Source organism: Mus caroli, chromosome 15, assembly GCF_900094665.2.
Source record: "Mus caroli chromosome 15, CAROLI_EIJ_v1.1, whole genome shotgun sequence".
Taxonomy (NCBI): Eukaryota; Metazoa; Chordata; class Mammalia; order Rodentia; family Muridae; genus Mus; species Mus caroli.
The window spans coordinates 20,470,271-20,493,791 of NC_034584.1; the positions used below are offsets into that span (position 1 = coordinate 20,470,271).

The 23,521-nt window shown below is 37.9% G+C and overlaps 1 long non-coding RNA gene across 1 annotated transcript in view; it reads right to left on the minus strand.

Moving 5' to 3' along the window:
• Positions 1-11,994, minus strand: part of LOC110311082 — a 45,200-nt gene extending 33,206 nt beyond the window's left edge. Inside the window, exon 1 of the long non-coding RNA XR_002379906.2 lies at positions 11,859-11,994. This is a non-coding gene — a long non-coding RNA (uncharacterized LOC110311082). The remainder of the gene's footprint in view (positions 1-11,858) is intronic.
• Positions 11,995-23,521: the final 11,527 nt, after the last annotated feature.

Here is a 23,521-nt window from a genome sequence, read left to right on the forward strand (position 1 = left end):
TTAAGCAATTGTGAGCTCTGAGATATAATATTGACTGTTAATATACAAATTAAGATTTGATTGTTCAGCATTTTAAAACACCATCTATAGCACACAACTTAATTATCTGTGCTGAAGCAGGGGGAAGCTCAAAAGAATAGGCGTGTGATCCAATTCACATCTACTTATTTCCCATAGAGGGGTTATTTTTAAACACAGTAACTGAGATGCATGCATGCATGAATTTATAGAAGAAACAAAAACATGCATAAAAACAATTTTTAACTTATCTTTGGGATATTGATTGTCAATTTTATATTAAATGATGGTATGCAATAGATCAATTATTAATATTCTGTAATAACCAATTTAATTGCTGTCTTGAACAACGAACAGACACTTTGTCAGTATCTTAAGACACAGTTTTTGCTATAGTTATCCCAAACTATACGAATTTATCTTATAATTCTTTATTAGCACCACAGAGGCCTTAATACGTGTTAAAACTTTACTTTGAGGTGAAGAAGGATGATTTTACAACAATGTTTTCTCTTGCCAAGGAATTGTTGTGGGCACATAACTAAAATAAGCAGGTAATATTTAATTACTATTGATTATAATTGATAACAATTATAAAAGCTTTCTTATTTTCTGCAAAGCCTTTTGTTCTTTGTCAGTTAATTTGTGTCACACTTAATAGCACCTAACAAAGGCTTAAGTCCTCCTGTGGTGAGTTTAATGTGGGGTCTTAGCCAATTAACATCTCCTGGAAGCTTTTGAAAATAAAATTTTGAAGCAAATCAATTTCTCTTTCTTAGATTTTCTGTACCATGATATTATGGTATAACTAAAACCCTAAATATTAAAAGAATATTGCCTCTGAATCTTTTCTGGAGCAACAGCTACTCCCCCGAAGTTAAAAGCTTCTTTAAGGTAAACTTCCCTTGAGAGGCATTAGCTAACAACATACTTTTCACTTAGAAAACAATATACGCTGAAAGATTCAAACTCTTAGCTTCTTGTATAGAAGCAGAAATGATAACAATTTTTCTTATATAATGTAAAGCTGTGTTAGTCATACCTACAGCAAAATTTTCCAGTAATCACCAGTTCACTAGAAGCAAAACTCTTTACAATTATCAGAATGCAAAGGAAAAAACAAACTCTTAAATCTATAATAACTTTACATGAAGTAGGCAAGTCAAATCGCAATGTCCTGATAAATTCTACAGCCTGACTGACCCTTTTTATAAACTTAGAATTTAAACTTTATTAGAACAACATCTGGGTAGATCTGCAATAGTGTTCTTTCAGCTAAAAGAAATTTCCCCTGGAGGCAAGTTTCCAGAGCTTCCCTAGGCACCATTTGCAAGACAAAAGAAAGTCACACAAACCTTTCAGAAGCTGCTCAGAGCTTAGTTCCTCTTGCCATGAGGACAGATTTTAGAATTACTAAGTTTCTTTTACAATATTAGACCATAACTACAACTTTGGGAAAGCAAAGCCCAATTTCAAAACAACTGATCACCTTAGAATCAACATTAAAACTTCACCACCACATTTCGAGATTTGGCTGCCAATTTATACCTATGAATGCATGACAGTGCAAGCTTTAATGCTTCATTAAAGAGACATTGCTTTAAATCTTATCTTCAAATTTACTTTCTAGGATAAGAATCACATTAAATATTATCTCAACTAGAAGTATCCTTAGAGGCCTAGTTTTTTTTGTTGTTGTTGGTTTTGGTTTTTTGTTTATTTGTTTGTTTGTTTTGTTTTGTTTTGCCTGCGTTATACCACGTGTTTGAAAGACTCCTGAGTTGACAATTTTAAAGTCACTTTCTAATAACCAGTGTTACACCTTTCTGATCATACCCAATAACTAATACTCTACTCTGAAGACACGCAGAGCATGTCCAGTAAAAAGCCAAATGAAGCGGCTACACTTAGACCAATCAGAGAATTTTAATTTTTCTAGCTATAATTATATTTTAAAAAGCACTTTGTCATTTGCTAAACACATTAATCACAATTGCAAGAGAATCCTCCGGGCAAAAAAACATCTATCAGCTTTTTTGCCCAAAAACCAAGAGGCTGCATCCAACATGAAACACAGAACATTCAGTCATTCAGACAACGAAACAAAACACAGATGAATCGACATGTAAACGGACCGGTGCACCAGACATTAGACAACACAAAGAGGGCAGAGAACGTCTGCTATAGAGCCAGAGAGAATAAAGCAGGGCATCCCCTGAATTCTCTCTGTCTCTGGGAGAGTTTCAAAATTATTTTCCTCTACATATTTTATTCCATCATTTTAAGCCCTATTCCTCTAGCCTGATGCAGTTCTCGACTGCAGACAACCGCCTGTTTCATCATTTTAAACCCTATTCCTCTCGCCTGAAACAGCTTTTAAAAGCTGCGGACAACCGCCTGATTCAGTTTCTAGTCCCACACATAGTTTGCTGTCAAATCCTAAGTGGAAAAAGCATCGGGTTAGCACTGTTCCAAACTTAGCCCGTATCCTTCCGCACCTCAGCAACCCTTTTTTAAAAAAAGAAGTTCAAAGCCAGCACTAGCATAAATACCTGTTGCTCACCATTCCCATGGTTCCTGTCCTGGGTGCCAATCTGTTGCAAGCCGGCCTGCAGCTTACAAGGACTGGGTACACCAGGGAGGCAGGTTGGGGCTGAAAGAGACTTAGACAGCGAGAGGTTAATGGAGCCAAGACATGATTCTGTTCAAGGCCCTCCAGTTTACTACAAGAGTCTACTTATAAAGGGGGAAGGGCTATCCCCCGCCAGTCCATTCTTGGTGTCATGAGCCAGCCTGTAGGTAATGTGCAGAATAGGATGTTCCTCCAGAATGTATCAGGGGCTTCTCAGCAGGTAGCAGTGTCTTGGAGAGAGCAGTGGTGGGTGGCAGAACAAAAGAGCCATCTAGGTCAGAAGGCTCCACCTTAGGTAATTTCCTTCTCAGTAGCAGCAAGATCAAAAGTCTGGATCAGCCTACTTCAGGGCTGAGGGAGGCTACATTGCTGTAAAGGACAACACTACACTCCTTGGCATGGGGTCGCATAATTATAAAGAAAGAGAAAAGGAATTTGTCTCATGGAGTTAATATGAGCAAGGGAGGTCATACAGAATTCCTGAAATATGGTAAAGGAAATGTACTCACTCAAAAATCCCCCTAATTATGCTTAAATGTATATTTGAGTAAAGATAGGGAGTAGACAAAAGGTAGACAGAAATATAACAACTGCTCATTATAAAAAGAAAAAAAAAACTCTCAAATTCTTGGTTTTGTGTGCTGTTTGGGAGTCACAGCACACGAGCTCTGTGGCTGTTACCAGAGTGGGAAATGACCTGTTTCAACTCCTTCGCCCTTTGCCATTCAGAAAATAGATATGTGATTTGATTAATCTGATTTTTAAGTAAAAAATCTCTACTTGCCCTTCCTTGTTACATTGTCTCTACAGAATAAGGGAAGCCACGAGGAGATGGCAGGTAGACTCTGGAGGAGATGATGGCAGGTAGACTCCATTATGAAAGGGTTTCCTGTGCTGGACTCAGTCAGTCTGTGTTTCTTCATATGTGGGCTTTAAATAAACTCTGCCCTGCCAATATTTTCAATTTGGAAAGCATTTGAGGTTGAAATAGCTTTTTCATTTTTTTTATTCATTATTATATGCATCTCTCCACTTAGCTGTCATGTGCCTTTAAGATTTATACTCCAATTCCCCAGGAAATTAGGAAGTGCAGCATTTGAATATACATATATATGGTAAGAGCATTTACTGCTCACATTATCTTGACCAGAAAAAGGAGTAAAGAAGGAAGGGAGAAAAAAAAAAAAAAGAAATGGTCTCATATTCTTACCCAGAGGAGCACTAATGGGTTATGAACCCTTTCAGAGTCATAGAGCGGAGAGAAAAATGGTTGCCTTGGCAACAAGGCAGGCCAGTCAGCTCCACACACTCTCCCAGGAGCTTCTAATTTATTCAGCAAATGGAGGAGAGAACAGGTGGCTAACCTAGATGATGCCAAAAACCTTTAGCTCTGTAACGTTTGCGTCCGCCACATTCTCTTAAATACAAACCATCATCCTTCTTCTTTATATTGGGAAAGTTAACAAGATGCATTCCAGTGTGGCTCAGGGTAGCTTAATAAACAGGAAAGCTGTCGGCACACCATTCGTCATTTTCTAACAACAAAATATGGTGTCTGTGATTTCACAAAGTGACGATACCAACAATTTAGTGTCACTAGCTACTTTAAAAGCGGAAACCATTTTAAGCCCCATCATAATAATGCGGCATTGGTCTTCCAGTAAATCAGGTATCGTTGTGAATTTTAAAAAGAAGAGAGAGTGTATTGCTGGATTTTGCAATGCTTGTTTTAAATGATAAACAGCCTCAGAAATTCTAGTTCCATCAAACCATCTGCAAGCACAGGAGTGTAACCAATTTTGGATTGTTAGAGGAAATAGAAGGACTCATATCAAGCTACTTAAAGCCCCAGTTATTTATTATAGCATTAAATAATGTCATTAACTAGTATATGGATGGAATATCTGAAAAGCTAGCAGTGACCTTTTGAAAATATTTCACAAAGACATTCATGGATGCATTTTGATTTTCTTTTCTAGTCTTCTATCTAAACTCCCCCTAGTATGTCCAGAGCTTCAGATAACAGGATTCCATAGCTTCTGAGTCCTCCCATCTCTGCTCCTGGCTACCATCTCTGTCAAAACCTGTTTTTCAACACTGCATTCTGCACTCAGTGCATATCCACTCCCAAGGTCACATGCAAACATTTATCTCTTCCCAAACTCTTTCTTCCTTGACCCATGAAGAGGTGTTGCTCAGATGTTAAGCAACCCCCTGTGTTCCCCTCCACGAGTTACTTCTTTACTGGATTCCATAGTCATGTTTTCTTCAGATTGAGTCTCTAGATCTAAGATGTAGGAAATATACTATAGTCACCTCTCATGCCCAAATGGACATGGGGCACACAGTATAAAGTTATAATTATCCGACTGAAGAATGGATGAGTGGATAAGTTAACAAATGAGCATCCAGATGAATGAAACAGACTGACCAAAATTTCACACATTTCTAGTCTATAATAAAGCATTTTCTGAAATTAAAATGTTACTGCTTTAAGAAAGGTCTGGTGACTGTTCTAAAATCTATTGCAAATGCAGTCCTAAGTGGAGCTTATCTTTGTAAACTGGCCTTAGTCTAGCTTCAGGCTAACAACCACACTCCCACACTCCACTCCGAGCATCCCCACTAAGCACCAGAAGTTTCAAAGAAACAGAACATGGAAAATTCTGGGCTTGACCTAAGGCATCATCAGCTTCACTTGACAACTCCAGGACACACAGAATGAGCTAAACAAGTGTTTTTTAGGAAGGATATTTAAAATAGGAGCGTGGGAGGAGGCTGAGGTCTTGGCTTTGGTCTATTGATCTGTTCTTGAAATCTTGCTGTTTATTCCAGAGGTGACCTTGTGAAGTGTGGGCGTTTCCTTGACAACAGTGATAACCACTTCCAGCATGTAGGGAAAAGGTTCCTCTGCTTGTTTTCTACTCTACTGACACAGAGAGGCTCTATTGATTCCAAGAAAGCAAGAACCGGTCCACTCTAAGGCAGCAGTCAGCTCCTTAGTGGCACTGCACATAGGCTGGAAAACAGTCTGTAGTGGCAATGATTAGTCAATGCTTCCTCTTGTTCAAAAAACAGGACACAAACTCTGAACTGGTGTAAGTTTCCTTCTAATCACCCCATGCATATGACTATATGCTTGATGTGCACATGCACGCACTCATGTGCATGTACACAAACATAAGCACACACATCATGCACAGACACACACACACACACACATGGACACACACATACACACACCATACATACACACATCATATAGACGCACACATATAGACACACACAGACATACACAGACACACGCAGAAACACACACACACACACAACAGAGTCAGTCTCCTACCACCTGTTTTATCTTCTGTCTTCTGTGTGTATGCATCTTATCAATGTTCTGCCTCCAGTGTGATCCCTTTTGTACTTATCTCCAATTTACAGTAAAAGTTTATTTGTCCATCTTTGTTTCTAATAATAGTCAAATCACAGAATGAAATTAACCCAATATCCCGATCACACAGCTTGCTGAAGCTTAGCAAACTGAAAAGTACAGGCAACCCATGTTATTGCAAAATGGCATAGAAAATGTAGCAGACCTGAAAATCAATGCTGTTTGGGATCAATTATCTTTTAGTCCACATTTACTCTCATTCATTCCAACAGTACACTAACATTCCATTTCTGTGCTCGTTTTCTTCTAAGAGCAGTTTTGAAACTTTGTTCTTGCTATTCATAACTCATGTTTACGGCAGCTTCATACAATTCAACAATAATATTCATATCACAAAAAAGCTGAGGACCTTAGTACATTGGGGAGGACCCATATTTATGTAGTTATCTTGTCTGGGATTTATTTTTATAGAAATTGTTGAAATTATGTAGTGCTTTGTCAGGAAAAATTTCATCATGAGAGATGCTTCTAAATGTTGTGTCGATGTGAATAACTAAATAAACTATATGTCCATGTGTAGAATGGAATATCACAAGGCTAAAATTTATAACCAAGTTTTCTCAATGAACAGGAAGTGTTTAATAAATTCTTTCATATGCAAAGATGTATGGAACATAAACCTTAAAATGTCATTCACCAAGCAGTTATAAATTCAAATATTTTTAATATACTTTATTATAACTAACAGAAATTTATATACAAATTGAGCCAGAGAAATATTGAAACCCCTAATCTTATAAGAAACATTAAATACATCAGTTGGTTACAGATCTTAGAATAATATCAGAATTTCTTTAATTTGTTCTTGGGTACTGTCTTAGTTAGGGTTTTACTGCTGTGAACAGACACCATGACAAAGGCAAGTCTTATAAAAAACAACATTTAATTGGGGCTGGCTTACAGGTTCAGAGGTTCAGTCCATTATCATCAAAGAGGGAGCATGGCAGTATCCAGGCAGGCATGGCGCAGGAGGAGCTGAGAGTTCTGTCTTCATCCAAAGACTGCTAGTGGAAGACTGACTTCCAGGCAACTAGGGTGAGGATCTTATACCCACACCCACAGTGACACACCCATTCCAACCAGGTCACACCTATTCCAACAAGGCCACACCTTCAGATGGTGCCACTCCCTGGTCCAAGGATATACAAACCATTACAGGTACCAAGTAAAATGATCATCATAAGTATAAGTATCACAGTTGCTTATAAGTTCATTGTTTACTCTATGACATAATATTCAACTGTCAATAATCTCTAATGAACTGATTTATATGCATACACACATGGCTTCAGTTAGGAATGTTCTTAACTGAACAAAACCACACACTATCATTTAGAGTGACTTAATGAACACGGAATAATTTCAGGACATATATCTATAAAAATAGCTTATCATATTCCATAAATATTTACAATTATCATGTATGTGTGTCTTAGGTAGTTTTACTGCTGTGAACAGACACTATGACCAATGCAACTCTTTTTTTTTCTTTTTTCTTTCTATTGGTTATTTTATTTATTTACATTTCAAATGTTATCCTCTTTCCCAGTTTCCCCTTCACAATCCCCCCCACCCACCACCCACCTCAATGCCCTAGTCTATGACCCCCTATGCTGGGTCACAGAGCCTCCACAGATACCCTCCCATTGATGCCAGATAAGGCCATCCTCTGCTACATATGCAGCTAGAGCCATGTACTCTAGAGCCCCCATTGTACTCTTTAGTTGGTGGTTTAGTTCCTGGGAACTCTGTGACCTCTGGTTGATTGATATTGTTGTTCTTTCTATGGGGTTGGAAATCCTTTCAGCTCCTTGGGCTGGCTTACAGTTTCATAGGTTCAGTCCATTATCATCAAGGCAGGAACATGGCAGCATCCCAGCAGGCATGGTAAAGAAGGAACTAAGAGTTTTACTTCTTTATCTGAAGGCTGCTAATAGAATACTCACTTCCAAGCAGCTAGGACAAGGGTATTAAATCTCACACCCATGGTGACACACCTATTCCAACAAGGCTACCCTTCCTAATAGTGTCGCTCCCTGGGCCAAGCATGCATAAACCATCACAATGTGTGAAAATTTTAAAGTAGTGTTATGATGCCCAGCAGGTATTGTTGCTCTACTAGTTTGATCACATTGAAACTGGCATTTCTGGAATTCTCCTTTTGCTTTGCTTGTTCATATTTCTTCCTTTATGGAGACAAAATGGATGCAGCTGCTTTCAACATTACAATCTGAATTTGAGAACTAATAGAGAACTCCCTCCCCCACCAACCCCCTGCGTGCGCAAGATTATGTCAGGAATGTCTTATACCACGTGCTCATATCAAGAAAGCAAAATTTTCCATAAAAAATTTGGCAACTATATACTCACTTCTCCAGATTCCTGTATAAAGCATACAAACACTCACACTTGCAAGGGAACATGAGAACTTAGGTTTTCAACTGTTTGCTCTAGGTTGATAATTGATGAGCAGCTTAGAGATATGAGAGTATAAACTAAAAATAGTGTATGTTTATTTGAAGAAAGATATATGAAGACATATGAATATATATACATATATATATGTATACAGAGAGAAAGAACTAGATTGATAGATAGATAAGATAGATAGATAGATAGATAGATAGATAGATAGATAGATAGATAGATAGATAGAATTATAAATATATAGGATGGCAAATTATATATGACTTGATACATACAGATAATAGATAGACAAATGGATATATAGGTAAAGATAGATATACAGACAGTAAATGGATAATGGATGGTAGAAAGATGATAAAAGGTAAATGGATGCTAAATAGAAGGACAGTAAATAAATGATAGATTAGATGATAGATAGATAGATAGATAGATAGACAGACAGACAGACAGATAGATAGATTGATAGATGAAAGGTAACAGATAATCCAATGTAGATAGAACATATACATGTGTGTGCGTGTGTGTGTGTGTGTGTGTGTGTGTGTGTGTAGTTGATAGGTAGATAGATATAATGATATAAAGATATGTAATAGACAATTCAAGATAGATAGAAGATAGAAATAAAAGGTAAGGTATATGGATGACAGATAGCTAGATGATAGATTATTAAATATAGATCAATGATAGAGATAAACAGATATGATATATAGATGATAATAATAGATAAATGGTAGATAAAATAAAAATCAAGAGAGAAGCCATAAAAGAGGTAGATTGTTCTGCTATTTCTTAGAAAGGGGAACAAAATACTCATGGGAGCAAATACAGAGATAAAGTATGGAGCAGAGACTGAAGGAAAGGCCATCCAAAGACTGCCCGACCTGGGGAACCATCCCATATACAGTCACCAAACCCAGACACTATTGTGGATGCCAACAAGTGCTTGCTGACAGGAACCTGATATAGCTGTCTCCTAAGAGATTCTGCCAGAGCCTAACAAATACAGAGGCAGATGCTCACAGCCAAGCATTGGACTGAGCTAGGGTCCCCAATGGGGTCTCCAATGGAGGAGTTAGAGAAAGGACTGAAGCAACTGAAGGGGTTTGCAACCCCATAGGAANAACAANATCAACCAACCAGAACCCCCCCCCCCCGAGCTCTGAGGGACTAAACCACCAACCAAGGAGAACACATGGAGGGACCCATGGCTCCAGCTGCATATGCAGCAGTTGATGGCTTTGTCCAGCATCAATGGAAGGAGAGGTCCTTGGTCTTGTGAAGGCTCAATGCCCCAGTGTAGGGGAATTCAAGGGCAGGGAGATGGGAGTGGGTGAGTGGGTGGGGGAACATCCTCATAGAAGCAGGAGGAGGGGGGATGGGATAGGGGATTTGTGGGGGCAGGAAAGGGGATAACATTTGAAATGTAAATAAAGAAAATATCCAATAAAAGGAGGGAAGAAAGAAAGAAAGAAGGAAGAAAGAAAGAATTAAAGATAAACAGCAATAGCGCAGTAAATGAGATGCATATACACACACTCACACACACACACATATAATTAATTGTGAAAAATAAGCCATTACATGAAGCCACATATGAATTCTGCCAAGTTACTCCCATTGTCCCATTGTGCACCTGTGATGGATACTAAGAGCATCCTCACTGTGCCTAGTGTCACTATTGCCCAGGGCAGACACAGTGCTTGGAAATCCTGGTAAATGTTAGACACCAGGTTTTTGGGGGCTTTTTCCTATCAGCAAATCAAGCTAAGCACAAAGCAAGAACTCCTCTGAATGCCCAAAGTTTAAAATCCTATACATTGTGACCAGTGAAACAATTTCTTCACATTCTTAAACTAGAACTTGAAGGGTTAAGTCTTTGCAGAGTATGTGTCATTTACCTTGAAATCATGTCCAGGCACAGTGACATGACTTGCCATTATTACCATTCCGTCATTTCCTTCAGTTAAGTGCAGAGAGTGAGAGCATAGTCATGTGATCAGGACAGCAGCTCCGAGTTCTAGGACATCTTTGTCCCTTTTCCTCCCAGGCTCCCCCATAACTTTTAAGTCATATGAAGGGACAGGCTGTTGCCTTCTTTTTACAAAGGTGAATTGTATAAAATATTCTTTCGATAACACTGGCTGCCTAAAGTAGATAAAAAATAATTCATTGCAGAGCAGCCCACAGTTAAGCAAATCTTATGTCCTTTAAGGAGGAATTCAATGAAATCTCTCAAACTTTTCTATAACGTGAGTTGTATAGAAAGGGTTAAACATCATATATTCTCTCAACAAACCAGATTAGACTGCAGAAATAGTAAAAGTGGGACTCTATACTTGGCTTCTGTGTCCATCACCAAGCCCAGAGCCCCCAACACATAACAAGTGCTGGTAAAGTAATTTTACATTTAGTGATTATCAAAATAAGAACAACCAATGTTTTGGTTCAGGTATTTAAACTATAATGAAATTGGCTTGTTTCCCATGGAGAGTCAATTCCTGGACTTCATTCTAAGGACATAGCTCGAGTTCGAGATCATTAAGCTTTCCAGTGAAACTCCTAGAAGAAATTTATACAATGAAAGCCGAGGCAGGCACACACTAGCCCATACATCATGCGCACTGTGTCACTGAACAGCCTTTTTGTCAGATCGTTCAGCCCTGGTAAAATACATTTTTCTCAGAGAGGATAAAAGGATTTTCCTCAGGGCCCTCATGGATTTGCTGCCCCTAAAAAGGAGAATAATATAATCCCTTGAAGAAAAGGATTCTATAAAATCATGTTTCTTTTAAATTTTTATCTATACAACACAAGTACAATTTTTAAGCATTAAAAAAATTAATATAATATGATTCTTACAGCTAAGAAGCTAAGATGTCAACTTATTAAAAAAAAGAATCGGTTTTAATACTCAGATCACATGTGAAACAGCTCACTGTCAACACCAGGGGAGGCATTTTACATGGAAGCAAAGGGAAGGCAAACAAGAGTCTCCTACAAGTCAGCCCTGCGCGCATAAAAGCTCCTTTATTGTAGGGTCTTCTCATTCAGCTGTGTTTTTATCATCCTGCATGAGGCTTAGCCAGAACGGCATGAGCCATGCGGTTGCCCCGTGAGTTTGAACACATACGCTGTACTTGATGTCAGTAAAGCCACAGGAGAGCAGGCTCCTAGCACACAAGTGCAGCCCCGACACTTTCCATTAAGGCAGTTTATTCCATTGAATGAAAAGGAAGCACAGAAAAAAAGCAAGCGAAAGGAACAGCAAACAAACAGACAGACAGAAATAAGTCAGTTCCGAAGCAGCAGGCTGACACGTTAATTGAACATTACCTTTTCCTCATAGAGAGAGGCACGCATCACGGTCATTTCTGTCTTTTCTCACAGTGCTGATTTCCAACCCCCAGCTGAGCAGGCAGCTGTGCCGAGCAAGGAACTGGTGTGCACAGTGGGAGGGCTGCATCCTAATGCTACTCCCAGAAACTCTTGCTTTATTTCGGTTGCCCTGTTGTCGTGAACAATGCCAGACACGTGCAAAGATGTCCTCTTTCCCCAGCGGTGGTACAAAGATCACAGTGATGGGTTCTCTAAAGACTTCAAAAGGCAGCACCACCTCACTTTTATTGTTATTTTCAATGTAGCCTCCAAAGAGAAGGGATTGGCTGCTTTTCAGGGTGTTTAGAGATTCAGGAGAGCTCTCATTAATCATATCTTAACAGAAGGGATAATGGCAAAATAGACATGGAAGTTAAAGCATATGGGAGGAGAGTTGATTGTTCCTCCCCTCCCCTAGCCAAAGAAAGAAACACAGAATAAAGACAAGAAAGAGAGAGAGAGAGAGAGGCTGCACAGTTGCATGCCAGTTTTTTGTTTTTTCCTACATTGTAATATTGGAATGCTTCTCATTAATAAAAGCAGTAATTGTAATATACATATATATACATATATACATATATATACATATATATACATATATATATTCAATAAATGTAGCAATGCAAATCAGTGAGACTAAAGTAAAGCCACATTTCTTTAAAACCCCTTGAGTACAGAATTACTTTCTCTCTGTTACTATTCAGTGACAGTAAAAATGCTTCAGAGTCCTCTGGAAGACACATGAAATGAAACGTAATTATAGGAGAAACGCTAAGCAACATAATGGCTGCAATCGCTAGCTGCAGGGCATGATGGGTACTATGAGACTGTCACACATGAATCAAGCATGTCACCTCAGCAGTGGGATCTGACGAAGCCGAGCCTTAAGAATCAGAAGAGGCAATTGTCCGTTTGTCTGAAAGTACTAAGCATTACTATTCATTCCTAACATACAGAATTCCATATAAATACCTACTGTGTCAGTGTCGATTATAAGGACTTTGGGGCTTAATACTTAAAATCATGTTTAATTGTTTTAGACAACTTTACACGTCTATTTTATAGTGTCTAAGTAATAGAGTTCTTTATCATAAAACTATCAGGCATGAATGTCAGTATAAAAATATTTAATAAATAAGATTAATTCCTAGGCACTTTAGGGATTTTGCTTTTTTATGTTCCCTTAATTATACATACGGATGGATGGATGGATGGGTGGATGGATGGGTGGATGGATAGATAGATAGATAGAGCTGGAAAAACAGAAGGGGTTAAATGCTAACATTCATAAATTTTTATTTAAATATGAAATGTGTTATCTAATAGATATTTATAAGCCTGAGTTTTATACCCAGAGAGTTTTATCACTTGAACTCAAAACAAGATTACATACAATGAAAAAAAAATCAAACATAAATATCACCAGCACGTCATCACTCAGGAAATTTTCCTTGGACATCAGATAAATGTTCTAACCAAAAATATTGGAAAAAAATAGAAAAGTAACACACAACTACTGTGGAGCAACAGATTACCAATTAATTTTGCCTAATGCTAAGCATAGTTATCTCATTTTGGATATTAAATCACTAATTTTGTAGTCTTGCAACCCAAAAGTGTTGACTTGTCTTTTCACAATACCCATTGTGTGGTTCCTACAAACAGGAAGAACTTACCCTCAAAGAAAGAAAAATCAATGTTTTATCTAATAATATTTCTTAAAATAGCATTCACCGTTAATAGCAATATATTGAACTCTAATAAAATATACTGCTTATTCTAGAAAGTAAATAAGATTATTCTTAAAACCTGAGTAAAAAGAATCTTATGTTAGTATTTTAGAACTGTATCTTTTATCATGTGCCAAAATAATTTCAAATCGACTAAGTCATTAAGCTGAATAGCAGAATTGGACTTGACAATAGTGAAGATGTATGAAGATGAGGGAACACGCACACAAAGGGAAAGACTTGACCTGATGAACCATATAAAATTTTAATGTACTAATGGTTATTTTTCACTTTTAATTGACACATGTTTGCACATCATTAGCCAAGTATGGTAATGTGATACATATGTACGATTTTATGATCCAGTCCATCTCCCCAAACACAGTACCTGTGTAACGGCAGTGTCTGAACGGATGTCTTCTGTCTATTTTGAAGTATATAAGAAACTGATGACCTTGTCTGTAAGACACCAGAACCATTTCCCCCGTCAAGCTATATTCTGTTCCCTATTACCCAGCCTCCTCCCTCCCCTTCCCAGGCTTGACTGGCAACCCTCTCAGTTTATAAAACAAGTCTATAGTTTGCATTTTCACAAATGAGTGAGAAACTAAATAATATTTTAGACCAGACTATGAACGTATTACTTGAAAAAAATCCAGCATGGATATAATGAGAAACATATGACTTCTGTTAGGCAACTGACAAAGAATGTGAACAGAAACTTTCAAAAGGCAAAGGTTAACCAGACAGACACAGGAAAAGGTACCAAACAAGTACCAAAACTCAAATTCAAGTAAAATTAACACTCCACTATCACGTATTAATTAATTTTAAATATGTGATACTCATTAGGTCAGATTGGCACTTGCCAGGAAAATATGGCAAACATACATCTGAATGATTACTTGTTCGATGCTAAAATTATTTATGGGTTCCTTCTTTTCAAAAAATGTAGTATCCTTAAATAATGCTTAATATAGTATATATAAAGACTAGGAAAGTCCAAACAGTAGCTAAATGTCTAATAAAATAAATCATTCAAAAATGAAAATGAAATTTGATCCTGGCAGTATGCAGAGAGTGAGGCTGTGATTGCTACCACAACTAGACGATGTGTTTCCATGACCGGGTCAAGACCCAGGCAAGAACATGAGGGATCCACAGAACTGAACACCCCCTTCCTGTCCTAGCCTGCCTATGTACACTCACTTGCACAGAAGCATTGATCTGACTCTCACCTCCTTCAAGTATTTGTAAGAGAGCCAACAGCTAAATGGACCCATCTGTTTGACAGTATCCAATTCAGAAATGATTCCAACTTTTTCCCACCTATGAGTACTGGCTTGCCTAAGTTTTTGCAAAAGAACTGACCCAAGAAACCCTGTCTCAGCACTGAAATTACCGTAGTGCCTGTGCTGGATGCCCTTCATTTCAGCAAGCTGAATCCATCTTATTCTGCTGTATTAAACTATGAATGGTCAATGGCAGATGCCCTTCAATAGACTGGCACTGACAATCTCCATGTTGAGTACAATGCAGCCACTTCAATATGAGCACGCAAAATAGTGAGAGGCCCTCATGAGAGACAAGGAAAGAAAACAGAGTACAGCGGTTTAAAATACTAGTTCTATTTATTGGTAATTCTAGGAGTTCATAATTTTTATTTCTATTTCCTCATATTATTGAAGTTTCTAAAAATTGTAAAAATAGATAAGGAGAATAGACAATCTCTTCTTAGAAAAATAGAAGACCTTCATCTAATATACACATTTGATATTTTATATATTCAAAGGAAAGAATGTGAACATGAGACTAATTAATATAATATTAATAAATGTGCTCTTCCTAAGCTGATAAGTATGATTGGTTAGTTCTGCTCTGTACTTATTTAATTTATTGATACAAATATTTGGATTATTTATAAGCAGTTGCTCATTATTTGATATAGACAACAACGCAATAATTAACTCTTTTATATTACTTCATTTTTATATTCTCCCATTTATCATTTTAGCAAATATACATTGAATTTCTTTAATTCTCCAGACTTTTTCCAGAACTAAGTCTCAGTGAGCAGAATTGTTCATTATGAAGATAGCAATAGAAAGTCAGAAACAATATATACCAAACTGAGGGACAGGTACCCCTTTCCTCTATGCAAATGATACTGCGGCCAGGGACAACGGCACATCCATGCTCTTCACATCCAATTCATGGGGCATTGAAAGATGATTTCAGGGAGGACAGGGTGCTCGCCTTAGTACAGAGTACATGCTTATCAGGACAGGAGAGAAGGAAAACTATTCTAGGCTGCACATGAATATATAACTAAGATCTGAAATAACAAAGGCCATCGATATTAGAGAAGAGAAGCTTCAGATATCAGATTAGAGAAGCTGAGGTCAGAGTTGGAACATGTAGTGAAGGAATTCTGACAGGAATGGAACTTGATCTGATTCTTATAAATCAGAGGACAAGAAGACCCTATCAAAAATACACATTTGCCTTAGTTGATGACTTAATATGCAATGTATATTTTTATCGAATCATTTATGTATGTATAATCAACAGAAAAAAATTTAAAGCAATTTTAGTTTTGTGGTAATCGCCCCAAGTATTTTCATGATTTACAAATTAGATCAGGCTCCCTGTGACAAAGCTTCATTCTGATGGCAAGAAATGGCTACTTGGCATAGTACCTGTTTTACAGAGACAGGAGAGACAGGTTGAAGAGAGAACAAGTTAGACACAGGTGAAGACAGAATGAGCCAGAGAATGAGAAGGAGCCAGAAAATTAGAACAGATTGCCAGAGTTAGTTTGAGGCCAAACAGAATAATTCAAGAGAGACTGAGAGAAGCCAGAAGTCAATGGACATTGCTCGCCAAAAGTTTACTGAAAAGCTGAAAGGAGAATCTTCTGATGTGATCCAGTTAAACATAAAGACATGACATGTCTAATAGAATATTGCCCACTGAACAGAAAAGAGAGCTTTGTGAGACACTGCTATATTTTTGCATAATATGAAATAAGAATTTGGCTAGATATGAAAAAAGTTAGAAGAATTCAACAATTCCTTGAATTTTATTAGATATTGATTAGAGAACATTAGTCATCTTTTGGAGGGGGCTGTTTTTTCAAGACAGAGTTTCTCTGTGTATTCCTGGCTGTCCTGGAACTCACTCTGTAGAACACGCTGGCCTCAAACTCAGAAATCCATCTGCTTCTGCCTCCCCAGTGCTGGGATTAAAGGCATGCACCACCACTGCCCGGCATTATTCATCTTTTGATGGAGAAAATTTTTATAAAGTTCCAAAGGTACAAAATTACAAACTGCAGGGAAGGATATATTTCAAGCTTTAAATTGGGCTTGGACATGATGCAGGCATAGTTACATATGGCATGCAAATGGAGATCATGCCAGTGGAGGCAAAAATAAGTGGGGATGTGTGAAGTTTGATCGTGCATATGGAGAACATTAGCACAACGAACAAAAGGAAAATATCTGTACAGCAAATGGGCCATATTTGTATAGCAGAGACTCCAGTGGAAGGAACATGATAAGAAAGAGTTGATAGAGAACTTTCTCGCCAACTGTCTTTAGACTCTATATGAGTGTTATTTCTACTTCTGAGTGTTATTTCCACTTCATGATCATGCACTTCTTTCTTTAAACAATCACATCTCTCCTTTCTGTTGTAATAGTAAAATTGTGAGCAATAATTCTATTCCTCTTTAGAAGTGTAGAAATACCTAAATGCTATTCAGAGACATCATTTCCTCACTGTGAATTACACCCTTTTGCCGTCTTCTGCCCATCCTCTTGTTAAGCTCTGACAGATGATTTTTAGATGAAGCAATTTTTCACAACAGTAACTCCTTGTACTGTAAAGTTCTCTGAGATTTGACAGTGGAAAGAAATGAACTCTTCAAGACTACTTTCTGCTCAAGAGTTGTGTGGTCTTAAAAATAATCTGTGCTGGGGCCATGTTAAAGCCCATAAATCCCTGTTGCCACCTGAGACTATGTTGCTGTCTATGATCAGGGCTGTCACAAGGGACCACATAGATTTCTGTGGTCTTTGCTGCCAGCCATAAGCCATGTTGATGTCTCTGATCCATGCTGTGGCCAAGGGCCTGTTGATAGCTGAGGTCCATACTGCCACTCGGGACCATGGTGAGATCCATCTTCCACGGATCTGGAAGACCATAATGACCTATGTGGTCTGTGTAGCCTCAGGAAACCATGTGGAATAGACCCATGATCTATACTGCCACTCTCTGTTATGAGCAGGGGAGCTTCTGTCACAATGGTATGGATGACTCCAGACTCATAGTTGAAAGTGAGAGACACTGAAAACTTCTGCAACAAAGGAAATGGTCTAGACAGAAAGCCATTGAAGAGAGACCTTTACAAAATGTGATAAAGATGCCCTTCACAGTTGGTGGCTTCTGGCAGAGAAATGGAAAAGGACTCAGTTATCTTTAAGGGGCTGGCCACTGGGAGTTTGACCACAATCAATATATAAGCAATACGAACTGTAGTTGTATTTTGTTTTTTCTTAATTTGGGGCGGGGGGAGAAGGCACAAGGATGGGAGGATGAACCTAGGAGAAATGGGAAGTGAGTATAATGTTGGGCATTGTGTGAACTTCTCAAATAATCAATAAGAGGATATTGAAAAATAATAATCCGTGCTTTTCCTTTTGATCTTGCTACCACTTCTATCCTGGTTAATATTGTCTGCCCTCTCTTTCCAGTGGTTTTGTTTTTCATTATTACAGAATTTTCTATAAATAGAACCACACAGTAGCTACCCATCTAAGGATGATGTCTCATAATTACTGGAACTCACTTAAAATTTATCTCTCTTTTCGTTTGTCTTGACAATAAACGACTTACATTGTTGTGTAGCCTGTATAATTTCCTTTTCACTCACCTTTTGTAGAAAATCTTCATTATTTACCAGTTTAGAAGGAATGCAAATACAAGCACCTGGGCATGCAAGGGCAGACTTCCATGAGGGTATACATTCAAGGGCAGACTTCCATGAGGTATACATTTCCGGGTTGGTTGTGTGACTACCTAAAAACACAAGTATTTGGTTGGCCTATTTAATGTAGTATCATTTTTGAATCAATGATGAACAGGAGTTATTCAATTACTGTTACCATGAATTGCTTTATTTTTTTTTCTTGTCACCTCAGAATAAATACTTTCAGAAAAAGCATAGCAAACCTAGAATGACATCCTTGCTTACTGTAGAAAACAAGTCACAGGCTGGATTCTGTGGGAGAGAAGAGTATGGAGGGAAAGGTATTTAAGGTAAGAAAATAGAATACAGACAAAAAAAGTGAAGTTGCAGGCATGAATAGTGGATTTGAAGAAGTAGATATAAGGAAGGAAGGAATTAATTCAATGACGGGATTTGGTATTTAAATTTCAGAGTCAAAATAAATAATACTCTGGGGAGGAGGGGAGGATGTTTTCTCAAAAGAAAAAGACCTTAACTGGGGATTTATTTTCAACTTATTGCTGCTGGGAGAGGGAGAGTTGGTTTTCTCCAGGGTTGCAACCTTGAGAGAATAGCTGTGCTCCAATAGGTGACCTGAGACCCATATACATACAAGTATCACTAGGGGAGCTAAGGGAAAGTGATGTGCGGTTTATAGGAGGAGTTGGGAGAGTCGGAATAAAGGGTGGATCTTATCAAAATACATACTATTCATATATTAAATTCTCAAGAAAGAACAAATGAAATAAAATATTAGTGATTTCATTTTATATTTTATTAATCAGTTGTTTTAGAACGTTGTACATCATTTATACTCCTCCCTCTCACCCCCAAACACTTCTACGTTCCTTCCCACTCTCTCTCTCTCTCAAATTCAGAGCCTCTTCTTTAACTATTATTATTATTATTATTACACATCACCAAGCCCACTCAAGTTATTCAAGTCAGTCAAGAGGTTCTTCAGCACAGGAGTGAGGATTTAAAAGAAAAAAAGACAGACAACATTGTAGCATGATCCCAGTTAATTCTGAGACTGAAGGCAAATTTAATTTTCCCAATCTGCTTTTTATACCATTTTAATTACATGCAAGTACTAAGGGTGAGCAATACAATAAGGAACTAACAAGGCAGTGAGCAAAGTCCAGGATTACTGCCATTATAGTTGTGTAAAAGGGCTTGTCATAATGACCAAAATACTTGAGCCCACTTCCCAATCCAAGCCTAAAATCTTGCTTGAAGCCTATTTCTTTTGTTGCACCCTAAGATTAAAACTCCTGCCACCCTACTTCCCTATTGTATAGCCTAAAGTTAGATTCTTGCCAAAACTTACTTCCTTCTCATGCCCTAATGCTAGATTCCTGCCTGAACATACAGCCCTGTCATGGTCAATGTCAGATTTGTGCCTGAAGTGCATTTCCTTGTCCTTGGCCAATATCTGACTCCTGCCAAGCAGCACCCCAAAAAAGACTGTCCACATACACATGTACACATGTATACATAAATGCAGTCTGCTAAGTCCATTTAGTGTAAAGTCCATTTAGTGTGAATCATATGTCTATTTGTTTAGGGCTGACAACTCGAGATTAAATAACTTGTAAGGATTGGGAGGGCTTGTCCCTGAAGAAATTGAATCTCCCTCTTTCAGAAGCCATTAATTACCTATGGCCTTCATTTAGCAGTATGCTAAAAAAATATATATCCATGCCCATGCCTACATGTCAGATGGTGTTGTCATTTTGTTTGTCTTCTTTAAGCAACTGACTATGGGTATGAATATGATGTATATGTATTATATATACATATATATCCATACATACTGTGTGTGTGTGTGTGTTTAGACATCACAAAAAGAAAGGAGAAAAAGACAGAAAGAAAGGAAGAGAGAAAAGCAGAAAGGAGAAAGAGAGAGAGAGAGAGAGAGAGAGAGAGAGAGAGAGAGAAATTGAGAGGAGAAACAGAATTCTTCTTGAGGGGAGAAGTCTAACAGGAAAATCTACAAAGTGTGAACCTTAGGAAAAAAGCAGAGATGAGGATGGAGTGATAGAGACACTCATTAAGATTGAGAAATTAATTCTGGAATTATTAGATGAATGCAGATTTCAATGTCCCTGAAAGTAAGCCTCTGAGTTCCTTTAATTGACAATAAACTTCAATGAATATATTTCAGATCTCTGTCTTAACTCTGCCGATGCTTTTTCTGGGACTAAGTGATTCTGCTGCTCTCCCGCTCTCCTCACACTTCACCCACACTCATCTCTGGATGTAGGAACGTATCACCAAAGCTAGCAAAGCAATGAAAAATGCAAAGGACCTGAACAGTTGCCTCATATCCTGATCCTTAATGCAGAAAGATGTTTAAAGTGTAATTGGCATGACTCCTGAGATGTTCCTTCTAGGAACATGTTAAAGGGTGATACCTCTGTGTACAGTTGCTGATGTAATAAACAACAATCTATAGAAAGGGAAGGGAACGGTCCTGCCCTTGCTATAACCACCGTATGCAGAAAAAGCAAGTATAAAGAGCTTTCTGGTTCTCATCCCTTGCTACATAGAGGAATTCTCTTGGCTATCACCTCCTGACCTCATAAATAACTGAGAAATTATTTCCCTCTAAAGGTGGTGTGACGATCAGGACACAGAAGTAAAAAGCTCAAAACAGGAGAATGGCTAAGTATGTCCTTGCTTCTAGAATCCAAAATACTTCTCTATAAAAGTCCATTATAGGCTTGTGAAGACTATTTTGTTTCTACTTAGAGTCACCATCTCACCAACACAATATAATCCTGAATTTTCACCAATATTGATTCAGATCACTTAAGTTTTTTCTTAACTACTTTTCCTGTTTTTAACATAAAACACACAGGCAAAGTGACTGAAGAGACAAACAGTTTATTTTGGCTCTCAGTTCAAGTGCACAGGTCACAGAAAATAACACAACAGAGGGAACTCAATGGAGGTGATCCCATTACATTCACAGTCAGGAAACAAGAAGCTGTGATTAGTTAGTGCTCTGTTTTATACTGTCCAGGATCCAAGCCGGAGGAATGACACTACTCCTAGTGAGCATGTGTTCTGATGTCACACTTTGCTTAAACCAATCAAAATAATCTCCTGTTCTCAGGGTGACTGAAGACATGAAGAAGCTGGCAACGAGAACTATACCTATCAGTTTCAATTATCAGAATACTTGATATTATTCGTAATTGTGAATTTAAATATACTATGAGCATTACTTAACATATTACTTCTAGTAAATGAAAATTAAACCATTTTTAAGGATGTCAGTCATCACTTTTAAACTTTGACTTCACTTTAATCATTCCTATTTGTAATTTGGCAACTATAAGAAATAAGTCAATTCATGCCCTCATGTAATGCTTTCTTATGATACAGGCCTGATATATTTAAATAATGCCGCTACTATTTTTTTTCATTTTTAATTTATTAGTTTCTTATTCTCAGGGTTTGTAATTGTTTCCAGTTATTTGTGCTGCTTGAATCACTAAAGTGATTATGTCTAAAAGAACATAAATGTATGAATAATTGAGTGAGTTAATGAAGTCTGAGGAATCTCACCAGACAATGAAAATCTGTAAAATATCAAGCATGCAGTGTTCATTGCATAAGCAATGTGGGATTCTTCTACCATTAAGCGGAGGCTCTGGATCATGAAAACAGCACTACAGGCATACAAATCCCCTCAGCAGAAGCTCATCAATATTTTCAAAACACATCCCATTCTTCTTGTGCTCATTTGAGGTACATTAGCAAGCTTATTAAGTCCTCTGTTCTGAATTATGTCCTTGTCTTTAATCTTTGACCTCCTAATATTTCAAAATACATTAAGGTAGCAATTAGATCCTCACTTCTTCAGGATTTTATGCTGATCAAGCAGTTGGCTCTCCCTTGGAAGCTTAATAAGACTCATTTTTCTTCCCTTGCTTGGTATAGTAAGGCTTTTGCTTAAAATAGGTAAATATAACGCTCTGTGAGGCTAGCCAACATCAGTAAAAAGATGAACAAACAGAGAAGGAGAAGGAAGACTGGACAAAAAGTGTGAATTGTGAAAAACTCAATGGTTTTTCATTATTCATTTTAAACCTAATAAATTGAAATTTTTCATTTTTTGTGTTAGGGAAACATTTTTTTGAAATTAGGTTTTTCATGATTTACATTTCAAATGCTATCCCAGAAGTCCCCCCCCAGAGCCTCCCCCAATCCCCTACCCACCCACTCCCACTTCTTGGCCATGGCATTCCCACATACTGAGGCATATAAAGTTTGCAAGACCAAGGGGCCCCTCTTCCAAATGATGGTCGACTAGGCCATCTTCTGATACATATGCAGCTAGAGACAGGAGCTTTGGGGGTACTGGTTAGTTCATAATGTTGTTCTACCTATAGGGTTCCAGACCCCTTTAGCTTCTTGGGTACTTTCTGTAGATCCTCCATTGGGGGCCCTGTCATCCATCCAATAGCTGACTGTGAGCATCCACTTCTCTGTTTGCCAGGCCCAAGCATAGCCTCCCAAGAGACAGCTATATCTGGGTCCTTTCAGAAAAATCTTGCTGGTGTATGCAATGGTGTCAGCGTTTGGAGGCTGATTATGGGATGAATCCCTGGGTATGGCAGTCTCTAGATGGTCCATACTTTCGTCTCAGCTCCAAACTTTGTCTCTGTAACTTCTTCCATGGGTGTTTTGTTCCCAATTCTAAGAAGGGGCAAAGTCATGCTTTGGTCTTTGTTCTTCTTGAGTTTCATGTGTTTTGCAAATTGTATCTTGTATCTTGGTTATGTAAGGTACTGGGCTAATATCCACTTATCAATGAGTACATATCATGTGAGTTCTTTTGTGATTGGGTTACCTCACTCAGGATGATG